The sequence below is a fragment of the Cervus canadensis genome, chromosome 9, assembly GCF_019320065.1.
Source record: "Cervus canadensis isolate Bull #8, Minnesota chromosome 9, ASM1932006v1, whole genome shotgun sequence".
NCBI classification, from domain to species: Eukaryota; Metazoa; Chordata; class Mammalia; order Artiodactyla; family Cervidae; genus Cervus; species Cervus canadensis.
The window spans coordinates 4864244-4874012 of NC_057394.1; the positions used below are offsets into that span (position 1 = coordinate 4864244).

The following is a 9769-nucleotide window of genomic DNA, read 5'->3' on the forward strand; positions in this document are numbered from 1 at the left end:
TGAAAGTGTGCCTCCAAAGCTGAAAATGTATTCACTTCAAGGATTTTATACCATGGTAAATGAACTAACAGACTCTCTTAGAAACAATTCTTCACATGAAGCTAATTATATTTGTGTGTGTGTATATATATATATATATTTTTTTTTTTTTTTAAGAGGGGGGTCTTCGCTGGTGGCTCAGCCAGTAAAGAATCTGCCTGCAATACAGGAGACTTGGGTTCGATCCCTGGGTTGGGAAGATGCCCTGGAGAAGGAAGTAGCAACCCACTCCAGGGTTCTTGCCTGGAGAATCCCATGGACAGAGGAGCCTGGTGGGCTACAGTCTTAGGAGGTTGCAGAGAGTCGGACACAACTGAGCAACAAATACACACACACATTTAAAAAAACAACCGAACTCCTCAAAAAAAATCTCTACAGACACAAGTGTGTGACCTGAGAAATAAGGATACCCGCACAGTTCACGGACAATTGTAGATAGTCGATAAATGTGTCAAATGAATGAAAGTAAGACCTGGCTTCCTGCTCTGTCTCTGCTGCCACTGACTCCATGGCCTTTGAACAAATTGCTTTGTGCTCTGCGCCCCAGCGGCCTCACCTGTAAAGTGAGAGGGCGTGTCTCCAACACACTGAAGGTCGCTTTCAGCTTTTTACAGGATTTGCAGCAAAGCTGTCAGTCTTCTGTACAAAGGGATCTCAATGCAAGCTCCTATTTATCCTGGCATCCCACAGGCAGAGCTCTGAAGACTGTTCGCAGTCAAACCCCACCCCCCTTGGGGCTGCACTTGACCGTTCCCCCCGCCGCCGTCGAGAGTCCACCTCCGGCTCTGAGCTCAGCAGCTCGCCACCCTTTCCTGCCGTTAAAACTCAGAAAGATCCAACCTCTAACAATCTCACACACTGATTGAACTGGGAGCGCTGCTCTTGTGCGTTCAGCCTTTTAGCCGTAATTTTTAAGGACAGGCACATCTCAGAGATAGTTCGAGCTTGGTTCCGGACCAAAACAAAGTAAATACTGCAACAAAGGCAAGTCATATGAATTTTTTGATTTTCCAGTGCATATAAAAAAGTTATACTTACACTATACTGTAGTCTAGCACCAATGGCCCAGTGGTAAAGAATCTGCCTGCAGTGCAGGAGAAGCAGAAGATGAAGGTTCGATCCCTGGGTCAGGAAGATCCCTTGGAGGAGGGCATGGCCACGCACTCCGGTATTCTTGCCTGGACAATCCCACGGACAGAGGAGCCTGGTGGGCTACAGTCTGTGGGGTTGCAAAGAGTCGGACACGACTGAAGTGACTGAGCATGCACACACATAATCTAGTAAGTGTGCAATAGCATTATGTTTTTTAAAATGTACAGACCTTAATTTTTTAAATTGTTTTGTTGCTAAAAAACGCCAAAACAGTTACAGCAGTAACATCAAAGATCACTGACCACAGATCACCATAACAAATATAATCGTAATGAAAAAGTTTGAAATATTGCAAGAATTACCAAAATGTAACACAGAGTCACCAAGTGAGAAGATGCTGTTGGAAAAATGGTTCCAACAGACTTGCTGACTACAGTGTTGGCCCAAATCTTCAATTTGATTTAAAAAAAAAAAAAAGGCAATCAAACTAAGCTCAGTAAAACAAGGCATGCCTGTAAATCTTTTTTTTTTTTTTCTTTATTTAAAGACATTGTCAGGTCACTCTGAGCAGGCTCCCAGCTTCTATTTAAAGATTTCACTAGGGGCCAGGCAATGTGGCAGCGATTGGCCATGTTCTTTTCCACCGGTTAACTGAGCCCAAGTTCACTTTGTTTTCCTTGTACTTCAGATTAACTTGCTCAGTAGTTCATTCTTTCCGTGCTGGTTGCTGGAACACGTCTTTATTATCAATATCTCCTTTTTGATTTACACCTCTGATTCTGTAGTCTGTGGCAGAGAATTACCTGACTGAAGAAGATCTTTTGGTTGTTAAGAGCACTATTATTTCCTAAGTATCATTCATGCATAATAAAGACATCACAGAGTTTTTGTGTGTTTTGTTTTTAAAGCCATCCGCGATTCTATCTTTAAAAACTCAAGAACAGTAGAGGAGATAATGGTCGTCAAAGAAAACTGCTTAAAATCGACTGAAATCTGGAGATGCCTTTGAGGTGTATCGTTTTTGTACAGTAGCCTCATTAAGGCAACATGAAAGGGAGACCAAAAAGGGGGCCGAGAATAATGTCTGGCTCCAGGAATATCAGATGGGAAAAGTAACAGGAACACTACAGGAAAAGTTCCTGCGACAGCTCTCATTCGAGTCTATAAGATTTTTGGTCCCTTCGTCATCCTGGCAATCTGCATATTGTTCAAGATGCTGAGAAGTCTGTAACAGGTTTCTACAAGCATCACCGCAAACTTCTTTGTTTTACATGTGTCATTTACTGTGTTTGGGTTTCTTCACATCCTTCTGATGAAGTGTCTTTTGCCTGAAAGAATGCATACAACTCCCACAACTGGGGACACCTGTCTGGAGCTTCTGGTTCCTTGCAGGATTCCCCTCCCCACTCCCCCCACCCCCAACCTGCCCCCGCCGCCCTGCTCCAGGTAAAGTGCATAGCTGTTCCTTCCTCCTCCAAGGCCAGTCATCTGAAAGTGGGTTTTTGGAACACTCACTCATAAGGTTTAACTTAATTCTGTGCATCCTATTTTGATGTGTAGGTTATAAAACACAACAAATCAAAACCTATTATCTCTGTAGCTTATCCAGAGTGAATACTTAAAGATTAGCAGATAATCATGACATAGAAACAGAATTAGCAGTGACTTCAGCATCCTCAGAGAGATCTTTTTTATTGGACTGGTCCAAGATGCTAACAAGGGGCCCAGTAGACTCTACACAAGTCTAGAAGCTTCTGTCCACTGAACACACACACACACACACATTTAACTTGCCCACTTACCCATCACGAATCTATTTAACACTTAATATATGCCAGGCGGGGGCCCTAAGCTTTGGAAATGACGACATGAATCAGAAGATTCCTCCTGTTAGGGAGCTCAGAGTCCAGTCAGCAATTCAAACCCTTCACAAATAAAAATGAAGCATCTCAAACACGTGTAAAGAGAGGAGTAACAACTCTAATAACCACTCTATGATTTATTCCCAGAGCATCTTTTGTAAGAAGTATTTGTCCATTAGCAGCCTATGTCTTTGTTACTGTGGGTTACATTTCTTTCCTTTTAAATCTTTCATTACATATATGCCAACGGGCTGGTTCAGATGCTAAATTTAGTGTAACGGTTCTTCAAAACATCTTCAGAGTCTGCCTCAAGTGCCTGCCTCTGGCCTTAAAGGGCAAATCAAAACGTTTCCAATTGGTTTCCAGCCCACATTACAATGTGTATGTGTATTTGAAAGACTGTTTCTTGGCTATAATTGGTAGTTTTCTTGTAGCTGGTTCTGAGGAAAGAATTGCAGAGAGTTCTCTGTCTGCTAACAGTAGTTAGCACTGAGCTCAAAAGCAGCAGGAAAAAAACTGAAGTCTGAGGATCTGGGATGCTTGCCAGACTGACCTCCAGAGTTTCTTGCACCAGAAGGTTTCTAGCAGAGCAGACGCAGGCCTCCTCCTGTCGAGACCAGGGCTCTGCCTTTTAACTTCTCTCCTTGTAATGGAGAGAAGAAAAGATAACCACCGACTCCTTTAATTCTCTTGCACAGATCTCCCTGTCGTCAATGACACACGTCACACATGGATTCCTCCATACTGTGGTCAGGAAAAGACAAGATTGCACCACGCATGCTCTTTATAGGAGCACGTGTGTCAGATTCAAAGAGGAAGTTACCACTCGTCTTGTCGGACGATGGAAGATAGCCCGTGATGGTTACTTCTCTCCTGCCCCCTCGGCTCTGCGCCGTGGGGACAGGGTTTGGCTGGATCGGATTGCTGAATGTGGGAAACGCCGCAGTTTGTGTGGAACGCCACAGGTAAGAGTCTGTGTGTAGCATCCTTCGGGATGCGGAGAGAGGCCGCCAGCCACTGGGATGGCAGCTTCGCTGCCTCCCTGAGGATGTCCTGCAGGGACACACCTTCTCGTAAGTCACCACCACCTTAAGGACACAGGAGAGAATGAGTTACCGTCACTGGGCTTTTCATCCCCCTGCACTGTTTTTAAGTCTCCTTTAGGTTAACTTGAAGAATAGATTCCAGGAAAGGGTTTGCTATAAGGCAACCGAAGTTTTCAAGCAGCATCTCCAGCCAAGAAGGTACCATGATTATGATAGCGACAAAGCAGTTGGAAGATTCTCGTTACCCTTACCAAGGTTTCCAGCTTCTCCTAGGCCTGAACAGAAATCCCTTCAGAGAGCTCCTTCCGTCTGACCACGGTCTCCACTCTTTCTGTGATGTGTCTTGATTTCAGATTTTGATGCCTGATTTCTGACGTTTTAATACGGCAACCTGTGAACGCTGCCTACATCAGGAAGACGGGAGATCTCTGAAGCTCTCTGTCCTAAAGTGCTAAGCTTTTTAATCATTTCATTTTCCTTAGCTTTTTACCTTGAAAATCCTCAGATATACAGAAAAGCTGAAAGACCAGAACAGTAAACTGCCATGGATCTACCACGCAGATTCAACAATTCACATTTTGCACATAAGTGTGTGTTCTGTGGCCACGTGTGTGTGCGTGTGCACACAATTCTTCGGCTAAAGCATCTGAAAGTGGTTATAGACTTCACGCAGAGAAGGCAGTGGCACCCCACCCCAGTACTCTTGCCTGGAAAACCCCATGGACGGAGGAGCCTGGTGGGCTGCAGTCCGTGGGGTCGCTAAGAGTCAGACACGACTGAGCGACTTCACTTTCACTTTTCACTTTTCACTTTCACGCATTGGAGAAGGAAATGGCAACCCACTCCAGTGTTCTTGCCTGGAGACTCCCAGGAACGGGGGAGCCTGGTGGGCTGCAGTCCATGGGGTCGCACAGAGTCAGACACGACTGAAGCGACTTAGCAGCAGCTGCGGCAGCACAGACCTCAGGACATTTCCTTTCACCTCTCAGCATCTAAGAAGAGAGAAACCTGGGACCTCCCTGGCGGTCCAGGGGTTAAGATTCCGAGCTTCCAGTGCAAGGGTCGTGGGTTTGATCCCTGGTCAGTGAACTAACATCCTATGTGCTGCGCAGCAAGGCCAAGAAAATATTTAAAATAACAGAACAAAGATTCCCCCCTCATGGAACCAAAGCACCATGATCAATCTTGAGAAAACTAAGAATTTCATAATATTATTAACTAGTGTGTTAGATTTATCTTTTTATCTTTATTATTTTAGATAAAATTAGTACTGTGCTTGCAACTGGCAAAAATTATCTTTCTTTTCCTGACCCTTCCTTCATTCCTCATAGCAACCATCATGAACAGAATCTTGTCTGTCTGTTTAGAAAAACACTGTATGTATATACTTGCATATGTGCATTCTCTAAATGATGTCTTTAGAGATCACACTTTGCACAATTGTTCATGTTTTCTTTCTTTCTTTTTTTTTTTTGTGCTAAATAATACATCTAGGAGGTGTTTCCTTATTAGAATGTAGACTCATTTTTTAAACAATCACATTATAATATATCACAGCTTATTTAAACCATTGGCCACTAGCAAAATTTGGTTTTTAAGCTTGGACACACAATACATCATGTGCAGCTCTTGGTTAGCGGCAGGGACAGTGGGGTTCATGGGTAATTACATACTCCTGTGCTTTTCTCAGCTTTATTTGCAATTAGGTTGAAGGCAATGGGCAGCAATGGGGATGCTGTACGAAGGACAGAAGAGCAGGTGAGGGGTTCATGCTTCCCTCCTTCCCGGCTGTCATGACGAGGATGTCACAAGTTCCAGGGGGCAGAGTTCAAAGGTGGTGGAGGCTGGGTCTGGTCTGCCTGAATCCTGAGTGACCGTATGGAGCAGAGCTTCCTGCTGGTCTGCGTGACTGGGCTCTGCGTGTGATGACTCAAATTTATGTGGTAAGCCAGAAGATCTGGGCGGGGGGGGGGGGGGGCGGGGGCGGGTGTTTGTTACCACAGCCTGTGCCCACCTACCCTAATTTATACATCCTCACCATCTCGAGGTATTTTTCCAAGTATACCCGTAAGGTAAATTCCTAGTGGCAAAATTGCTGCACAAAAGGCAATGCCCATTTGAAATGTTGATAAATACTGCCAGATTGCCTTCCAATTACCTTCCTCTTTTTTTTTTTCTGACTTAAATATACAACTTCTGCTCCACTCCATTGCCTCCCTTCCCCTAGTTTGTTTACATTTTTCCTCTGTGATGAGCTTTAAAACCTGCAAGAGGCAAATGGGATGAGAAAGATTAATACCACCAGGAGCTTTCTGCTTGCATGTGGGGCTGTGTTTAAAGTACCTTCTCCTTAGGTAGCAATTGTTAAGGCACTAAATATTGCTTTGGTGCCAAGCTCTGGGAATTAGAAATATCACACACACAAATATGCATATTTATATTTACGTAGGACGCTGTACCTTCTAGAGGGCCCAGAACCGTCAGTCTTGCTTCATGATCACAATGTAAGGAGACATATTTTGCTCCTAGTGAGAAGATGCCTGGGCTATGACTCAGCTGTTAAAGAACCCGCCTGCCAATGCAGGAGACACAGGAGACGTGGGTTTGATCCCCGGGTCACAAAGATCCCCTGGAGGAGGAAATGGCAACCCACTCCAGTATACTTGCGTGGAGAATCGCATGGATAGAAGAGCCTGGTGGGCTACAGTCCACGGGGTCACAAAGAGTCAGACACGACAGAAGTAACAGCATTATCAGAGCGAGAACTTAGATCTCAGACTCCCTAGATCGAACTGCCTATGTAGTTGTCTGCTTGGACTATGAGTAAAGCTTGTCCTCACTGTCAAAAGTCTCCATTTATGGGCAAACACCTCCTCTCCAGGCTTCTTCAATATTCACCTGGGCCTCGCCTGTCTGCGCGAATTACAGATGATTCAGAAACATAAACTTTACACAGAGGGGTGCGCAAAAGGATCAGCTCTTAGCAAGACAATGATGTTGGTCCTGAACGAGTTTAAGGCCCTTCTTCTTTCTGCTCGTGTGTGTGGCTGTATTTAAAGTACCTTCTCCTTAGGGAGAAATTGTTAAGACACTAAACATTTGCCCATCCTCCTCCCGGTGAAGCGGGCTGGCCCTCCTCGCCCGGATCCCTTCTGTCCATCACGACACTGCCAACTTCACTCTGGCTGGGACCACACCCACTGACGTCGCCCTGTATCTCGGTTCCTCCACTCCCACATTTCAGCCGCCTAATCTGATGAGCGGTTTCTACAAGTGAGAAGGTTTTGCTCAGGAAACACATGGTTTATTTAACTCGGGCCTTCTGAAGACAATGCCCCTGTTTTTCTTGTTTCTCCCAGTAAAAACCAGCACGTAGCAAGTCAATACAGAATTATTTTTTTGGCAACAAAAGCTTCTCTGTAACATTCAAACTATGTGTTTCCCTGTCCAGAAGTTGGGTTGGTTTTGGCCATGGTTCCTTAGAACAGTGAGGACAAGCATAATCGTTTTTCTTTCCTTCTCTCCTCTTTTGCATGCCATGAACATTCCCAACTTTTTCAGAGGCATTAGAGACTGGGTGAGTCTTTCAACTGTTTCACACACACACACACACACACAATCCATAGCTAATGGTGATAACCGAGAGAACACGAGGCCTGTTTGTTTTCTTTTGGGCGCTTTCCCTTTCTTTTTTGCCAATTTCCACAGGCTGGGAAGGAGCTTACAGGACTTGCGCTCCGTGGATCTGAGCGACGGGAGGCTGAAACAGAGCATTAACAAAACACATTAGGGAAAGATCACGTTGCGAGAAGAGCAGGTTGAGCTGGGAGGGCGGCCTCCCCCTGAGTTTGGAATCCAGGGGTGTGCAGCTGGGTGCGATGGTGCTCACCCCGGGAATGTTCCCCTCCCTGCATTGTGTAGGATCTGCCAGGCGGGACCTGACTATTCAACCCAAATTGTGGTCCGAGGAACGTGGTATAAAGGGATCTTTCAGAAAAGCCCTGCTGTCATGAGCTTCCGTGAATCGTTGCTCAGGGCGCGTTCCCATTGGCTACAGGCGGGGGTGGGACTCCGGCCCCGCTGCTGATTGGCTGCGCTTGTAGGTACTGAGCCTCCTGGAACCTCTGGTTTCTTCATCAATGAAAAGAGGCCCATTAAAGCTGAAACTCCAGTACTTTGGCCACCTCATGCGAAGAGTTGACTCATTGGAAAAGACCCTGATGCTGGGAGGGATTGGGGGCAGGAGGAGAAGGGGACGACAGAGGATGAGATGACTGGATGGCATCACCGACTCGATGGACATGAGTTTGAGCAAACTCCGGGAGTTGGTGATGGACAGGGAGGCCTGGCGTGCTGCGATTCATGGGGTCGCAAAGAGTCGAACACAACTGAGCGACTGAACTGAACTGAACTGAAGGCCCACCTTGAGAGCTGTTGTGAAGATTAGTGGAAATACCAGACGTCAATGGGTCTGGAAGACAATAGGCCCTGAGCAATGACCTCTGAAGGGTGTCTGTATCAAACGGCCCATCCCAAGGCTTGGCTTTTGATGGATTTTACTCTTGACCACAAGACTTTTTTTGCTGATTTTTTTCTTTAAAGTCTCTGTTTCTTTCAGTGGACCTAGGAAGCATTCATATTAAAGATGTTACATTACATAGATAGCATCTTTGTATCCCTCTACCCGGAGATAGTGAAGGACAGGGAAGCCTGGTGTGCTGCAGTCCATGGGGTCTCAAAGAGTCAGACATGACTTAGCGATTGAACAAACAAAATGAAGGGGGAAACCATTAGCAATGTTTCGCCAGAGAAAGGGGAGAACAAACTTTTTTTGCACTTTACTTTTCTGCCTTGACTATTTAAGCCAATTGGCCATGCATTTATACTTAAAGTTGAACTTAAAGCCAGTGCCATATATATATATATACACACACACATATACATACAAGTTCAACTGAATGGATTTAATACATATATACTCAAAGCAAAGAGTCAAGCATGACTGAGCACACAAACAAGTATCATCCAAACAGGAACCTCTCAGATAACCAGATATGATACTTGTTTACTTTTTGTTGTTGTTGTTTAGTGGCTAAGTTGTGTCTGACTCTTTTGTGACCCCACTGATAGCCTGCCAGGCTCCTCCATCTATGGGATTTCCCAGGCAAGAATACTGGAGTGGGTTGCCATTTCCTCCTCCAGGGGATCTTCCCAATCCAGAGATCGAACCTGTGTCTCTTTTGTCTCCTGCATTGGCAGACAGATTCCATTAATGAATTAAGTAAAAGCTTTAATGTGTGTCTGTTATCTTTAATATTAGAGAATATTTATTTCTTTCCATCTGTGACTATTTTCTTGAAGAGTCTATATCTTTATCCATATGAGTAATACATTTAGTTTTCATTAAAGGAAATATCTCTTTTTTATCATTTACCCCTCTATGTGCCTTTGAAATGGAATATTAATTATAACTGTGTGTCCATTTTTATATTGATTATGGAAGCATGATTCCACCTATTTTGGGAAAAATTGTGCTTTAACCCTGGGTAAAGGGACTATGTTATTTGGGCAGATTAAACCATTGGCTATGTTGTCCTACAAAAGCACCAAGAAGCCCCAGTGTGAGAGGCAATAAGTTATAAAGTTTTAATGCCGCAGGCTGTTCCTTGGTGCTGGGTTGCTGGGTGTCAGCCCAGGAGTTGGACATACAAACAGAGCGATGCAGAGCTC

General features: G+C 44.8%; 1 long non-coding RNA gene across 1 annotated transcript; it reads left to right on the forward strand.

The window, feature by feature from the left end:
- Positions 1 to 3593: 3593 nt before the first annotated feature.
- Positions 3594 to 8237, forward strand: LOC122447401. Its single transcript, XR_006271213.1, has 3 exons — positions 3594 to 3958; positions 5730 to 5982; positions 6569 to 8237. It is a non-coding gene; the product is annotated as an uncharacterized LOC122447401 (long non-coding RNA).
- The last annotated feature ends 1532 nt before the right edge of the window (positions 8238 to 9769 follow it).